General features: G+C 36.2%; 1 pseudogene; it reads right to left on the bottom strand.

Annotated features, from left to right (window-relative positions):
• Positions 1–339: 339 nt before the first annotated feature.
• On the bottom strand, positions 340–1,391 carry LOC112616199 (annotated as a pseudogene).
• Positions 1,392–16,340: the final 14,949 nt, after the last annotated feature.

The following is a 16,340-nucleotide window of genomic DNA, read 5'->3' on the forward strand; positions in this document are numbered from 1 at the left end:
AAGATGCCTTTCTTTTTCTTTCTCTTTTCTCAATTCTAGGCAGCCTCCCTTAAGGTTAGAGACATTCCCAAAAGATGTTGCTTTTGCTTGAACATATAGTACACTGCAGACAATTGCAAACGTTTCTTCTTAATACATTTTATAAACTCTTTCCAATAGTTTTAGTATATTTTATTATTTTTCATTTGAGTATATATTTATTTAAAATGCAGCAGTAACAACATGATAATAAATTGTCATTTACAAATATGTACAAAGAAGCACATACTCTTTGATATGTTTTCTTTACATGTAATTTAAGTATAGCATTATTATTATTTGGTACCAGAGTCAGAGATGCTATTTAGATTCTTGAGCTTTGGCACATTTAGTAACATCAAAATGATTTTCTAGTCAGACAAAGAAAAGAACTTCAAAACTAGTTTATTGTCCAATACTTCAGAAGTAGTTCCTTTGCAGTAAGATCCATCTCCTTACATGAGAAATCATTAATAGGGAGAACTTAAACTTCCAGGTCTCATTCTTGATTATCACAGCAGAGCAGCAGATCATCAGGAATACCATAAGAGCTACCATTAGAGGTAACACCCAGGGACACAAACTCACCCTCTGGTATTTCAAACCAAATATCTCTGACAGTCAGAGATAGCTTTCATGGTAGACATTGCACTGGATAGTATTCAAGCTTTGATGACAGCAGCATCATGCTGCTGCAGGCATGATGAATTCTCCCTGAGCCAACTGTCATCTTTCAGAGCTTCATAAACACTAATTTCCTTTTCTTGCGATTTCTCCTTGGCATGGTTGACATATGGATACTGAATTGAGGAATTGTCCCTCTAGATAATGACATTCTTTACATTTGCAGCAGTCACACAAAGTTTAAGAGTGATTTGAGCTTCATCTCGGTTGTGATTCAAATGAATCAATCAACTGAAGTTCTCCTTGGGGATAGATGGAGCTGACATGAAGAAAATCAGGCAGTTGGTATTAACTGGATTTTCCATTATGATAAATTTAACTAACATCTTGGTATATTTCTTCAAGGCTGCATCTTGGCATTTGAAGATATTCACATGTGCTTTAAGTAAATCTTTCTTCTCCATGCCTTCCCTTCTTGGCACGGAGACCACAAGAATTGTCACATCCAAGTCTTTGAAGACCAGCTCTTCTTTGTCAGCTGCAATGACATCTTTCCAAAGGGAAAGAGCACAGTCTTGCAGTTTCATTAGGACACCATCCAGGACACTAATCATAGGGGTGATACACATCAGCAAAAGAATTGTAGGCTGGTTTTTATCAAAGACTCATCCATTTCCAATACTGTACAGCACTGAATATGCAATTTGATCAGCTGCTTCTTTCACAAGGACCCTGATTGGTTCAGACATAACTGGGAACATTGGGTACAAATTCAGCACCTGCAAAATGAGCCTCATTGATAGAGATGACTTGACTCCCTTTGTGGGAGGAAGTCAGGTCACTTCTACCATGGAATCAACTCCCATTTTTATGACATCACTGCCTAATGATTCTATTAAATAGATTTTGTCAATGTACAGAAAAATGTAATACAATGTGACTTTTTTCAATGGTAGTTATAACACGTTTTCTGACAATAGTTCTCCCTCCCTGCCTACCAAGTGTAAAAAAGGTATCATCAACATATGACTAAAGTAAAAAGAACAATAAAGTAAGAGATTCACATTTGCTAAAAAGCATTTCAGAATTAGGTTGCCTTTTCATGGACATATTATACAAAGCATCAAGTAGTCACAATTGAGTGGAAATTCTGAAGATGCTCAAACACCACAGAGGAGTGCCTACAATATATAGACCATGCATACTTTTATTTTGTCCAATTAAATTATTATTATTTTAACATTATAATGTACATTATTTAGAAAATCAAACAGTCCTACAGAATTATAATGAGAAAGAGCAGCCCCATGCCTCACTACTGCCTACACTGAAATGTCACTCCCTAGAAACAACCACAGTCCACTATTTAAGCATATTTTGTTATGTGCCCAAAACATATCCTTATACCCCTCTTCATTATTCACTTTTAGGACAAGAGGAGATAGTAACAGGTAGTGGATAAATTCTTACTTGTTTATTCCTTTTGTGTCTCTGTTTCCTTTTCTGTAAAATGGAGACAAGAATACAGCACAGGTTTATTTGAGGATTCAGTGATTTGACGCTTCTATAACACTTAGAAAAACACAATGTCACAATAATCATTGTTTAATCATTCTCAAGTTTTGTCATTTATTTACAGTTAATTAACATAATGTTTGAATTCTTATGGTACCCCTTTTCCCACTGTCTTAGTCCGTTTGTGCTACAGTAAGAAAATACCTAATACTGGATAATTAATAAAGAATACAAATATATTTCTTATAATTCTTGATGCCAGAAAGTCCAAGATTAAAGTGCCAGCAGTTTTGGTGTCTGGTGAGGCAGCTCTCTGCTTCCAAGATAATGCCTCTTTGCTGCATCATCCAGAGAGCATTCAAACTATGTCCTCACATGGTCAAGAGCAAAAGTAGCAAAAGTGCTAAGCAAATATTTGAAGCCTCTTTTTTAAGTGCATTAATCCCATTAACAAGGGCAGAGCCCATGTGACTTAATCATTTTCCAAAAGACCCCACATTGTAATACCATCACCTTGGAGTTTAAATTCCAACGTTTGAATTTTGGAGGGACAGTTGCATTCAAACCATAGTACTCATCTACACACACGCAAACATACTTATTCTCTCATATTTCCAATATAAATATATATTTGTTTGTATTTAAATTTGTACTAATTGTTTACAATATTTTTGCTACAATGAGACATGGAGAAAATTAGGGCTGGGTGTGGTGGCACACGCCTGTAATCCTAGCAGTTTGGGAGGCTGAGGCAGGCGGATCACTTGAGGTCAGGAGTTCGAGACCAGTCTGGCCAACATGGCAAAACCTTGTTTCTACAGAAAAATACAAAAGTTAGCCAGGCCTGATGGCACATTCCTGTAATCCCAGCTACTCAGAAGGCTGAGGCATGAAAATTACTTGAATCTGGGAGACGGTGGTCACAGTGAGCTGAGATTGTGCAACTGCACTCTAGCCTGGGTGACAGAGCGAGACTTTGTCTCAACAAAAAAGAAAGAAAGAAAGAAAAAGACAAAAAAGAAAAAAGAAAAGAAAGAAAAAATGTGGACAACATTTCTTTTTTGCTAATAATTCGTTTTTCCTAATAAAATGCATTTTTAGTTCATTTGCTTAGCGTTCTCTGAGCACTCTCCTCAGTAATGCCAATTGTCTGCCACACATCGTGTAAACATCATCTCAAAACAATCAAATACATCTCCTGTCTCTTCATGTTCATTTCTTCCCACAATAAATATCCCTTGAAGAAACTTCTGTCTTCCTACTCCAATTTGTAAGAGTTTCAGTAGGCCTACTGTTGTCCTAGGATTTCTTTTTTCACACATCTCGGGCTTCCTTTCACCTCTAATAATGGTCCCTAATTCCCTGTTGTTCTTTTCCTTGGCGTGTTCACAATTGTTAGAATGACACTGAATGTCTCAGTTCATTCCTTCTGCTATAAAAAATACCACAAACTGGGTAATTTATAAATAATAGAAATGTATTTATCACATTTCTGGAGCTGGGAAGTCTAAGATCAAGAGACCAGCAGATTTAATGTCTCTTAAGGACTTCCTCTGCAACTAATATTGTGCCTTCATTCTGCGTCTTCCAGAGGGGATACATAATGTGTCCTCTCATGGTGGAAGGGCAATAAAGGAATAGGCCACTCCCTTCAACCTCTTTTATAAAAGCACTAGTGTCACTCATAACAATGGATACCTTATTACTTAATCACTTCTCCTAAATCCCCACCTGTTAATATTATCACATTGGATATTAGGTCCCAATATATGAATTTTGTAGCAAAATATCTATTTAAATCATAGCATTCTATCCTGTCCCCCTAAATGTGTGTCTTTTTTATATTCAAAATACAGTCAATACATCCCACTAGTCTTCCAAAATTGACACTTTCTCTAGCACTAACTCAAAAGTCTAAAGTCCACAGCCTCGTATAAATATTATCTAAATCAGTTATGAAACTCAAAGGTGGCCGGGCGCGGTGGCTCAAGCCTGTAATCCCAGCACTTTGGGAGGCCGAGACGGGCGGATCACGAGGTCAGGAGATCGAGACCATCCTGGCTAACACAGTGAAACCCCGTCTCTACTAAAAATACAAAAAACTTAGCCGGGCGAGGTGGCAGGCGCCTGTAGTCCCAGCTACTCGGGAGGCTGAGGCAGGAGAATGGCGTTGAACCCGGGAGGCGGAGCTTGCAGTGAGCTGAGATCCGGCCACTGCACTCCAGCCTGGGTGACAGAGCGAGACTCCGTCTCAAAAAAAAAAAAAAAAAAAAAAAAAAAAAAGAAACTCAAAGGTGTATTTTATCCTGAGACAAATTGTCCTTCACTTGTGAGCCTGTGAAACAAAACAAGCTGTGGGCTTCCCAGATTACAAGATAGGAAAGACAGGATGAACATTCTCATTCCAAAAGGAAGAAATAGGAAAGGAGAAAGGGATAACAGCTCCCAAGTAAGTCCAAAATCCAACAGTGCAAAAAACATTAAATCTTAGGCTGGAGAAAAATCTTCTTAGACCCTATGTCTTGCCTTCTGGACATACTTGGGTAGGTATTAGTTGGGCCTCCAAGCCTTTAGGAAGCCCAAACATAATGGCTTTGCTGGGAGCAGCCCAACCAGCAGCTCCTAGGGGTTAGATTTGGGTGCCTACAACTTTCCCATGCTGTGGTAACTCCCATGCACATCGGTGACTCTATAGTTCCGGAGTTTCAGAAGCAACCCTGCCCCCATAACTCCACTAAGCACTGCCCCATTAGGGATTTTCTGCAGTGGTCATGATTCTCTGGCTCTGTTGGGCATTGCCCTAGAAGAGACCCTCTGTGATGGCATCACTCCCATAGTTCCACTAGAAATTGCCCTAGCAGGGAATATCTGTGGAAGTCCTGCCCTTGTGGAAGTTCTCTGCCTGAACCTTGAGAGTCTCTGATGCATTCTTTGAAATCTGGATGGAGGTAGCCTAGATGCCTCCAGAGTTCTTATGCTTCATGTGCCTGTAGGATTTCTATGTTACAGTTTTAATTTAGACATCCTTATTGTCTGAGAAACTTTAGTTTTTGCTCTTAAGACGTTAAACTTACTGAATGAAACCCACTCATATTATGGAGGGTAATCTGATTTATTGAAAGCCAATTGATTTTTAACGTTAATTACCTCTACAAAATACCTCCACAGCAACATCTAGAATACTGTTTGTGCCAGAAAAATGGGCTCCATATTCAAGCCAATTTAAGACATAAAATTACCTATCACTGTCTATGGCCACGCTACCCTGAACGTGTCTGACCTTGTCTAATCTCGGAAAATTACCCATCACACTTTCATACTAGCACTATGCAACCATATACTAGTCCTGTACTAGCCTCATACTGGTGTTTTAATGGGCAAAAAAGTAGCTGATCTGATGAATTCTGATCACTGTTGTATGCATCAACACCTAACAGGTTCTGAAATGTCTCTGTCCTTTAGCCTCTTGGGCTTGCCTATCTCCAGGCAGAGACAGGAAAACAAACAAACAAACAAAAAAAAACTACCAGTCTCTGCCCTTTTTATTCCATCCTTTTGGATAGAAGCTACATGGGTAATCCTATCAGCTGCAAACATCAGGACAGGCTCTATTATTTTCATGGAGCAAGAATTGCTAAGCTCCATGTTGTTTTGGTGTCTAAATTACTTGCTCATTAAAGCCTTACATTATAAAAAACTGATAATATTTTATCCCCATCTGAGTTAGACCAACAAACAGATTGTGTTTTGAAATGTGAGAATGTGAGATTTGGGAGGGACCATGGGTGGAATGATATTGTTTTGCCGTGTCCACACACAAATTTATCTTGAATTGTAGTTACCATAATCCCCACGTCGTGGGAGGAACCTGGTTGGAGGTAATTGAATCATGGGAGCAGTTACCCTCATGCTGTTCTTGTGACAGTGAGTGAGTTCTCATGGTCCTGATGTTTCTCTAAGGGGGTTTCTGCTCCCCCACTTTGCTCAGCACTTCTTTCTCCAGCTGCCATGTGAAAAAGAAAGTGTTTGTTTCCCCTTCTGTCATGAACGTAAGTTTCCTGAGGCCTCCCAATCCATGCTGAACTGAGAGTCAATCAAACCTCTTTCCTTTATAAATTACCCAGTCTTGGGTATGTCTTTATTACCAGTGTGAGAATGGACTAATACGGATATCGATTCAGCAATTATTTTAGTCTCTCTCTCTCTCACCCCCCCACACACACTCAGAGAGAACATGCACAAAGACACACACATAATGATATTTACTAGATGACATAATTAGAGCAAACAAGGAGTGCAATATATTTGTAGATATACAATCCATCATCTATTTTAAAACATAATTTTATATGTTTTTTAAAACTTTGACTATTACTAAAAAGTAAACCTTTTTTTTTCAGGCCACCGTATGTATTCAATTAATATGTAGGAGTTCTAGGAAGAAAGATAAAATGTTCCAACTTAAGTCCAACACATTAACCACATAAAAGTCCAACATTAACCGTAAAAATGAGCAGTACTGTATTTTAGTACATGTAGGATGCCACGATAATAATTAGACAATTTCTTATTTTATATGCCAAAACAGTGGCACCTAGACTTTGCTTGAAATAACCATAGTTGTGTGGTTGTGGACAAGATGGGCACATGGCTCAGAAAAATCTAGATGTCTTTTATACACATGATCATAAAATAACATTTAATTGGTATTTTATATGTATCTTTTTTGTTCAGCTTTATTAATGTATGATTGACATAAAGTACACATTTAGGGAGTACAATATGATGTTTTGATAGATGTATACATTGTACATATTTAGGGAGTACAGCGTACAATTTAGGGAGTACAATATATTGTACATATTTAGGGAGTACAAAATGATGTTTTGATAGTTGTATACATTGTGTTCTGAAATGATTACCACAATCATGCTAATTAACATAATCCTAATAATGCTAATTAACATAATCCATCACCTCACATGTGAGTGTGTGTGTCTGTGTGAATCTGTGTGTGTGTGTGTGTGTGGTAAAAACACCTGAAATCTACTCTCTTAGGAAATTTTAGGTATAAAATACAGTATTGTTAGCTATAGTCACTATGCTGTATATTAGGTCTCCAGGGCTTATTCATCTGATAACAGAAGAACCACTATCTATTATATTGTTTTTATTATTTTTTTGAGATGGAGTCTCACTCTGTTACCCAGGTTGGAGTGCAGTGGCACAATCTCAGCTCATTGCAACCTCTGCCTCCTGGGTTCAAACGATTCTCCTGCCTGAGCCTCCAGAGTAGCTGGTACTATAGGTGCGCTCCACCACGCCTGGCTAATTTTTGTATTTTTACTAAAGATGGGGTTTTGCCACATTGATCAGGCTGGTCTTTAACTCCTGACCTCAGGTGATACACCTGCCTCAGCCTCCCCAAGTGCTGGGATTACAAGGGTGAGCCACCGTGCCCTGTCTATTTTTTCCCAGCCACCGGTCATCAAGTAAAAATTAGACTAATATGTCATTCTGAGCTAGATTCTTTAGATTTCTCATATAAATGAGATCATAAAATATTTGTCTTTCTGTATCTGGCTTCTTTCAGTTATTCTAATGTACCCAAGGTTCATGCATATTGTTGCAAATGGCAGGATTTTCTTTTTTAATGTCTGAATAATACTTTATTTTATATATAGCTATATATGTATATGCATCATGGACACTTACATTGTTTTTATATTGTGATCATTGTGAATAATGTTGCAACAAACAAGAGAGTACAAATACCTCCTAAGATATTGACTTTGTTTACTTTGAATAGATACCCAGAAGTATGTTGCTAGATCTTATGGTAGGTCTATTTTTAATATTTTTAGTGTTTTGAGTAATCACCATGCTATTTCCCATAATGGTTGAACCAATTTACATTCCCCCAAGCACTGTATAAGAGTTCTCCTTCTTTTACCATTTTGACAACACTCTTTCCTTTTTGAGAATAGCTATTCTAACAGGTATGAGGTGATATCCCATTGTGGTTTTGACTTTCATATGCCTGATCATTAGTAATTTTGAGCACCTTTTCATATACCTGTCAGCCATTTGTATGCCTTTGGAAAAGCTTATTTATGTCCTTTGCACATTTTTAAATCAGGTTATTTTAATTCTGTTCTTTTTAGCCAATATGAGTTACATATGTATTGGATATTGCCCATTATCAGATATGGGCTTTACAAGTATTTTTCTCTAGTCTGTAAATTGCCTTTTCATTATGTTGAGTTTCTTTTGCTGTGCAGACACGTACTAGTTTGAAGTGGTCCCATTTGCTTATTTTATTCTTTTTTGTCTCTGCATTCAGTGTGAAATTTTTAAAAATCATTGCTGAGACCAACGACAAAGAGGTTTCCTCGTAAGTCTTTTTTCTACAAGTTTTATTGTTTCAAGTATATTTTTTAAGTTAACACATTTAAATTGATTTTTTATATAGTTTATAAAAACTGTTCAATTTCATTCATTTGCATGTGGCATCATGTTTCCCACCACCACTTATTACAGAAAATATCATTTACCCATTATATATTATCAATGGTCTTGTCAAAGAATAGCTTATCATATGTTTCCACACTCTGTTCTGATCTATTGGCCTATGTGCCTGTTTTTATACCAGTACTATACTGTTGTGATTTATAGTTTTGTAATATAGTTTGAAATTGAAAATTGTGATGCATCCAGATTCATTCTTTTTGAGCATGATTGGTTTACCTACATTTAAAAATCTTTTATTTTAATTTAGGTCTTACATAGCATATATGTTTATGGGTACATGGGATGTTTTGATACAAGCATGCGATACATAATTATCACATCATGTAAAATGAGGCACCTATCCTTCCAAGCATTTATCCTTTGTGTTAAGAACAATCCAATTATACTCTTTTAGTAATTTTTAAATGTACAATACAATTGTTATTAACTGTAGTCACCCTATTGAGTTGCTATTAAATATTAGGTCTTATACATTCTTTCCATTTTTTTCCTACTCATTAAGCATCCCCACCTCAAGCTACCCTCATATTACCCTTCCCAGCATCTGGTAACTATTCTTCTATACTCTTATCTCAATGGGTTTAGTTACTTTGATTGTTAGATCCCAGAAATAAATGAAAGCATGTAATGGTAATCCTTCACTGCCTGTCTTATTTCACTTAGCATAATGACCCAGTTCCATCCATGTTGTTGCAAATGACAGAATCTCATTTTTTATGGCTAAATAGTACTTCACTGTGTATATGTGCCACATTTTCTTTAGCCATTTATCTGTTGATGGACACTTAGGTTGCTCCAAATCTTTGCTATTGTAAACAGTGTTGCCAAAAACATAGGAGTGGACATACCTCTTCAATATACTGATTTTCATTGTTTTGGATATATACCCAGAGGTGGGATTGCTAGATCACAGGGTACCTCAATTTTTAGTGTTTTGAGGAAACCTCCAAACTGTTCTTTATAATGGTTGTACTAATATACATTCCCATTAACAGTGTATGAGGGTTTCTTTATCTCCACATCCTCACCAACATTTGTTATTGCATGAGTTTTGGATAAAAGCCATTTGAAATGTTTGACTTGTATTTCTCTGATTATAAATCATGTTGAGCATTTTTCACATGCCTATTTGCCATTTCTATGTCTTTTTTGAGAAATGCCTCTTCAAATATTTTTTTCATTTTTAAGCTGATTATTAATTTTTAAATACAGTGTTTGATATCCTCATATATTCTGATTATTAATCCCTTGACAGATGGGCAGTTTTCAAACATATTCTTTCATTCTGTGGGTTGTCTCTTCACTTTGCTGATTGTTTTCTTTTGCTGCACAGTAGCTTTTTAACTTGATATGATCACATTTGTCTAATTTTGTTTTGATTTCCTGTGCTTGTGGGGTATTGCTCGAAAAATTTTTGTCCAAACCAATGTCCTGGAGATTTTCCCCAATGTTTTATTGTAAGAATTTCATAGTTTAAGGTTTTAGATGTATGTCTTGAATCCATTTTGGTGTGATTTTTGTATATGGCAAAAGACAGGATTCCAGTTTTATTATTCTGGATGTATCATTTTCCTAGCACCATTTATTGAAAAGAGTGTCTTTTTTCTAGTGTATGTTATTGTCACCTTAGTTGAACATTAGTGCACTGTAGGTGTGTGGATTTGTTTCTGGGTTCTCTATTCTGTTTCATTGGTCTACGTGTCTGTTTTTATGCCAGTACCATGCTATTTTGATTTCTATTCCTCTGAAGTTAATTTGAAGTCGGGTAATATGATTCCTCTAGTTTTCTTTCTTTTGCTCAGGATAGTTTTGGCTATTCTGCATCTTGTATGGCTTTATATAAATTTTAGAATATTTAAAATATTTTTGTGAAGACTGTCATTGATATTTTGATAGGTATTGCATTCAATCTTTATATTGCTTTAGGCATTATAAGCATTTTAACAAGATCAATACTTCCAATCCATAAACAAAATATTTTTCCGTTTTTCCACTTCAATTTATTTTCTCAGTGTTTTATGATTTTTATTGTGCATGTCTTCCACTTATTTGGTTGAGTTAATTCCTAAGTATCTAACATTACTTGTGGCTATTGCAAATGGGATTGCCTTTTTACTTTTTCACATTGTTGACTGTTGGCACATAAAAATGCTACTAATTTTGTGTATTGATTTTGTATCCTGCAACTTTTTGGAATTTGGTTAATAGCTCTAATACTTTTTTTTTGTGAAGTCCTTAGATTTTTCCAAATACAATCTCATATCATCTACAAGCAAGGACACTTTGACTTCTTCCATTTCAATTTTGATGCCCTTTATTTTTCTTGTCTGATTGCTCTATCAAAGACTCCCAGTACTATGTTGAACAACACCGGTCAAGTGAGCATCCTTGTTGTGTTCCAGACCTTAGAGGAGAGGCTTTCAGTTTTCCCCCATTTAGTATGATACCAGTGTGAGTCTATCATATATGGCTTTTATTGTGTTGAAATATGTTCCTTCTGTACCCAGATTTTTGAGGGTTTTTTTCAGGAAGAGATGTTGGATTTTATCAAATGCTTTTTCAACATTAGTTGAAATGATTGTATCGTTTTCATTCTTCATTTTGTTGATGTGATATACCACATTGATTTATTTGTGTATGTTGAACCATCCTTGCATTCTAGGGATAAATCCCACTTGGTCATGATAAGTGATCTTTTTAATGTATTGTTGAATTTAGTTAGCTAATATTTTGTTGGGGATTTTTGCATTAATATTCATCAGCAATATTGGCCTTTAGTTTTCTTTTTTGGGATATTTCTTTGTCTAGATTTGGTGTCACGGTAATACTGGCCTTGTAGAATGAGTTTTGAAGTATTTTCTTCTCTATTTTTAGAGATAATTTGAGTAGGATCAATATTAATTCTTTTTTAAATGTTTGGTTGAAATCAACAGTGAAGCCATTGGGTTGCAGGCTTTTCTTTAGAGAGTTTTTTTTTATTATGGTTTTGATCTCGTTATTTGTTATTGGTCTCTTCAGGTTTTGGGTTTCTTCCTGGTTCAATTTTGGTAGTATTTTTGTATTAGGAATTTGTTCATTTCTTCTAGATTTTCCAATTTATTTACATATGGTTTCTCATAGTAGCTACTAATAATCCTTTGAATTTCTGCAGTACCAGTTGTAATGTCTCCTTTTTAATATCTGATTTTATTTATTTGGATCTTCTATCTTTTTTCTTAGTTTGCTTAAAGGTGTGTCAATTTTTTTTAACTTTTCTAAAAGCAACTTTTTGTTTTATTGATTTTTGTAGTACTTTATTCATTTCAATTTCATTTATTGCTGCTTTGACTTTTATTATGTCTTTTCTTCTACTAATTTTGTGTTTCATTTGCTATCGCTATTCTAGTTCTTTAAGCTGTATCATCAGGTTGTTTATTTGAAGAATTCTTATTATTTTCCAATGTAGGCACTTTTGGCTATAAACTTCCCTCTTAGTACTGCTTTTGTAGTATTCCCTAGGTTTTGGTATGTTGTGTTTCTATTATCATTTGTTTCCCACAATTTTACAATTTACTTCTTAATTGTTTTTATTGATTCACTGGTCATTTAAGACTATATTGTTTAATTTCCATGTATTTGCATAGTTTCCAAAATTCTTCTTGTTATTGATTTCTAGTTTTATTATATTGTGATCAGATAAGATGTTCATAATATTTCTTTTTTGAATGTTTAAAGATGTGTTTTGTGACCTAACATACGATCTATCCTCAAAAATAATCCATGTACTAAGGAACACTGTGTGTATTCTGCAGCCATTGAATGAAATGTTCTGTAAATATCTATTAGATCCATTTCTCCTCTAGTCCAGATTGAATATGATGATTCTTTGTTAATTTTCTGTCTGAAAGATCTGTCCAATGCTGAAAGCAGAGTGTTGAAGTCTCAGCTATTATTGTATTGGGGCCTATGTCTCTCCTTAGCTCGAATAACAGTTCTTTTACACATCTGGCTGTTCCAGTGTTGGGTGCATATATATTTAAATTTTTTATGTTCTTTTGCTTAGTTGACCCCTTTATCATTAGATAGTGACCTTCTTTGTGTGTTTTTATAGTCTTTGTCTTGAAATATGTTTTTTCTGATATAAGTATAGCTACTTCTTCTCTTTTATTTTGATTTTCATTGTAATGTAATATCCTTTCCCTTGCCTTTATTTTCAGTTCATGTGTGTCTTTATAGGTGAAGTGTGTTTCTTGTAGGCAACAGATCAATGCATCTTGTTTGTTTTTTTCATCCATCGAGTCACTTTATGTCATTTGATTGGTGAGTTTAGTGTATTTACATTTAATGTTATTTTTGATAAGTAAGGATTCACTCCTACCATTTTGTTATTTATTTTCTTGTTGTTTTGTCATCTCTTTCTTCTTTCCTTACTTCCTGTCTTCTTTTTTGGGGAAGTCATTTTCTCTGGTTATATGGCTTTATTTCTTGCTTTTTATTATTTTTGTGTCCTTTTGATGTTTTTTGATTTGAGGTTATCATGAGAATTGCAAATACTATCTTATAACCCATTATTTTAAGCTGATAACAATTTAACATTGTTTGCATAAACAAACAAGCTAAAAAAATGAATAAGGACTCTGTGCCTTAAATTTGTCTCCTAGTTTTAATTTATTATTGTTACTACTTATATGTTATATTCCCATCTTTGTTTTAAATGCTTGTTGTAGTTATTTTTTTTTATTGGTTCATCATTTAGTCTTTCTACTTAGAATAAGAGTAGTTTACACAACAGTTAGAGTACTATAATATTCTGTGTATTTCTGTGCACTTACTATTTCCAGTGAGTTTTGGAACTTCAGATTATTGCTTATTGTTCATCTTTTCTTTCTTACTGATGTACCTCCTTTAGCATTTCTTGTAGGTGATGTCTGGTGTTGATGAAATACCACAGCTTTTGTTTTCCTGAGAGAGTCTTTATCTTTCCTTCATGTGTGAAAGACATTTTTGCCAGATATACTACTACAGGGGAAAAGGATTTTTTATTTCAGAAGTTTAAGTATGTCATGTCATTCTCTCCTGACCTGTAAGGTTTCATCTGAAGAGTGTGCTGCCAGACATATTGGAGATCCATTTTATATTACTCGTTTCTTTTCTCTTGTTGCTTTCAGGAGCCTTCCTTTTCTTTGACCTTTTGGAGTTTAATTATTAAATGCCTTGAATTAGTCTTATTTGGGTTAAATCTGCTTGGCATTCTATATCCTTCTTGTACTTGGATATTGATATCTTTCTCTAAGTTTAGAATGTCACCTTTACTATTCCTGTGAATAAACTATCTACCTTAATCTCTTTCTCTACCTCCTCTTTAAGGCCAATAACTCTTAGTTTTGCTCTTTTGAGTTATTTTCTTAATCCAGTAGGCATGATTCATTGTTTTTTATTCTTTTTTCTTTTGTCTTCTCTTACTGTGTATTTTCAAATAAACTGTCTTCAAGTTCACTAATTCTTTATTCTGCTAGATTCTGCTATTAAAAGACTCTAATGTATTATTCAGTATGGAAATTGGATTTTTTCAGTTCCAGAATTTCTGCTTAATTCTTTTTAATTATTTCAATCTCTTTGTTAAATTTATCTGATAAAGTTCTGAAACTTTCCCTGTGTTATCTTGAAATTCTTTGAGTTTCCTCAACATAGTTATTTTGAATTATCTGTCTGAAAGGTCACATGTCTCTGCTTTTTCAGGATTTGTCTCTGGTGACTAATTTAGTTCATTAGGTGAGTTTCTGATTTCTTGTATGATTTTGATACTTGTAGATATTTTCTAGTTGCTGGGCATTAAATAGCTATCCATTTATTGCAGTTTTTGCCGTCTGGGTTTGCTTGTGCCTGTCCTTCCTGAGATGACTTTCCAGATATTTTAAAGGACTTAGGTGTTGTAATCTAAGTTGTGTCTGCTTTAGGGGGCAATTCAACCCCAGTAATGTTGTGGTTCTTGCAGTACCACTCTGATGGTCTTGGACAAGTCCAGATGAATTATTTATATTACCAGGCAGAGACTCTTGCCCTCTTTTTTTACTTTCTCCCAAATGGATAGAGTCTCTCTTTTTCTTCTGAGCCACCTGGAGCTGGGAGTGGTGTGACAGACACAGGCACCCTTGTGGCCACCACCAGTATTATGGATGGTTCAGACCTGAAGCCTGCACATCACAGGGTCTCACCCGAGGCCTGCTGAAACACTTTCTGGCTACTGCTTATGTTAGCTCAAAGTCCTGAGGCTCTACAATCACCAAGTGGCAAAATCAGCCAGGCCTGTGTCTTTCTGTTTAGTGTGACAGGCTTCCCCTTACCCTGGACATGTCCTGAGGTGCCATTCAGATGTCATGAATTAGTCAACAAACTTAGAAAGTTACCTGATGTTCTATTGTACTGTGGCTGAACTGGAACTCAAACCACAAGATAGTTCTTTCCAGTCTTCTCTCCCCTTTCCAAAGGCAGAGGAACCTCACTCCATGACCACTTCCACCACAGGCCCATGAGGCTACCACTGACTTTCCCTGAAGACCCAAGGTCTCTTCAGTCAGCTTGTAGTGAATGCTGCCCTGCCTGGGACCCACTCTACAAGACAATGGGCTCCCCTGTGGTGGTGCTGTATTCCCCTGTAGACAAGTTGGTACCTAAGGTGCAAGACAATGTCCCCTTGCTTTTTCCTCTATTTCTCTGAGGTGAGTGGAGTTTTGCTCCATAGCCACCATTGTTTGAAGTGTGTTGAGTTTCACCTAAAGCCTGCAAGTCTGTGGGTCTCACTCAAGGTTCTCAACAAGGTACCTGGGCATTGCTACTAGCCATTCAGGGACCAAGAGTTCTTCAGTTAGAAGTTAATAAATCCTGCCCGGACTGGATCTTTCTCTTCAGGGCAGCACGTTCCCTTCTGGTCAAACCTGTGACTAGAAATGTCAACCAGGATCTAGGTCTTGGAAAATTTCCTCATGTCTCTGACCAGTGACATATCCTACTGTTACTGTGTTGGTATTCAACTGTTACTGAGTTGGTATCCAAGATGAAAGACAACGTCATCCCCACTCTTCCCTCTCCTCTCCTCATATGGAGAGATGGGGTCCTTTTGGAGCCTTAAGCTGTGCACCCTGGAGTTAGGTGAGGAGTGATACCAGCACTCCCTTAGCTGCCATGTGTCCCCTTCAGTCCACTGTCTCAGGTCCCAGTTCAACACTGGGACTCACCTAGGATTTTCAGTCCTTGTGGCTTTAACTTCCTTTCAAGTTTATTTGTGGCTCCAGTGCATTTTAGCCTGTGGTGGTAAGACTTGCAGAAACTTAAGTTCAGATTTTTGGTATCACCAATTCCTCTCTGGCTAGGGATACTTTAAATGCTCCCTCCGTGGGCAGCCATAAGCTAATTTTGGTCCAGTTTTGTTTTCTGTTATATTAGGGCAGAAATGAGTTCAATGCCTCACAAATACTGTGATCTCTTCTCTGCACACAGAAACGCTCTATGCACCCCCTCACTGCTGCTGGGGGATGGCAGAAGTGTTGCATTGGCCATTCAACGGTGTTTTTTCTATCTCATTACTGTTTCTTTCAGTGATATGAAGTGAAAACCAGGTACTGTGAGTACTCACCTGAGTTCTGGTTCTTTGTGTAGATAGTGGTTAAATTGGT

Source organism: Theropithecus gelada, chromosome X (genome assembly GCF_003255815.1).
Source record: "Theropithecus gelada isolate Dixy chromosome X, Tgel_1.0, whole genome shotgun sequence".
NCBI classification, from domain to species: Eukaryota; Metazoa; Chordata; class Mammalia; order Primates; family Cercopithecidae; genus Theropithecus; species Theropithecus gelada.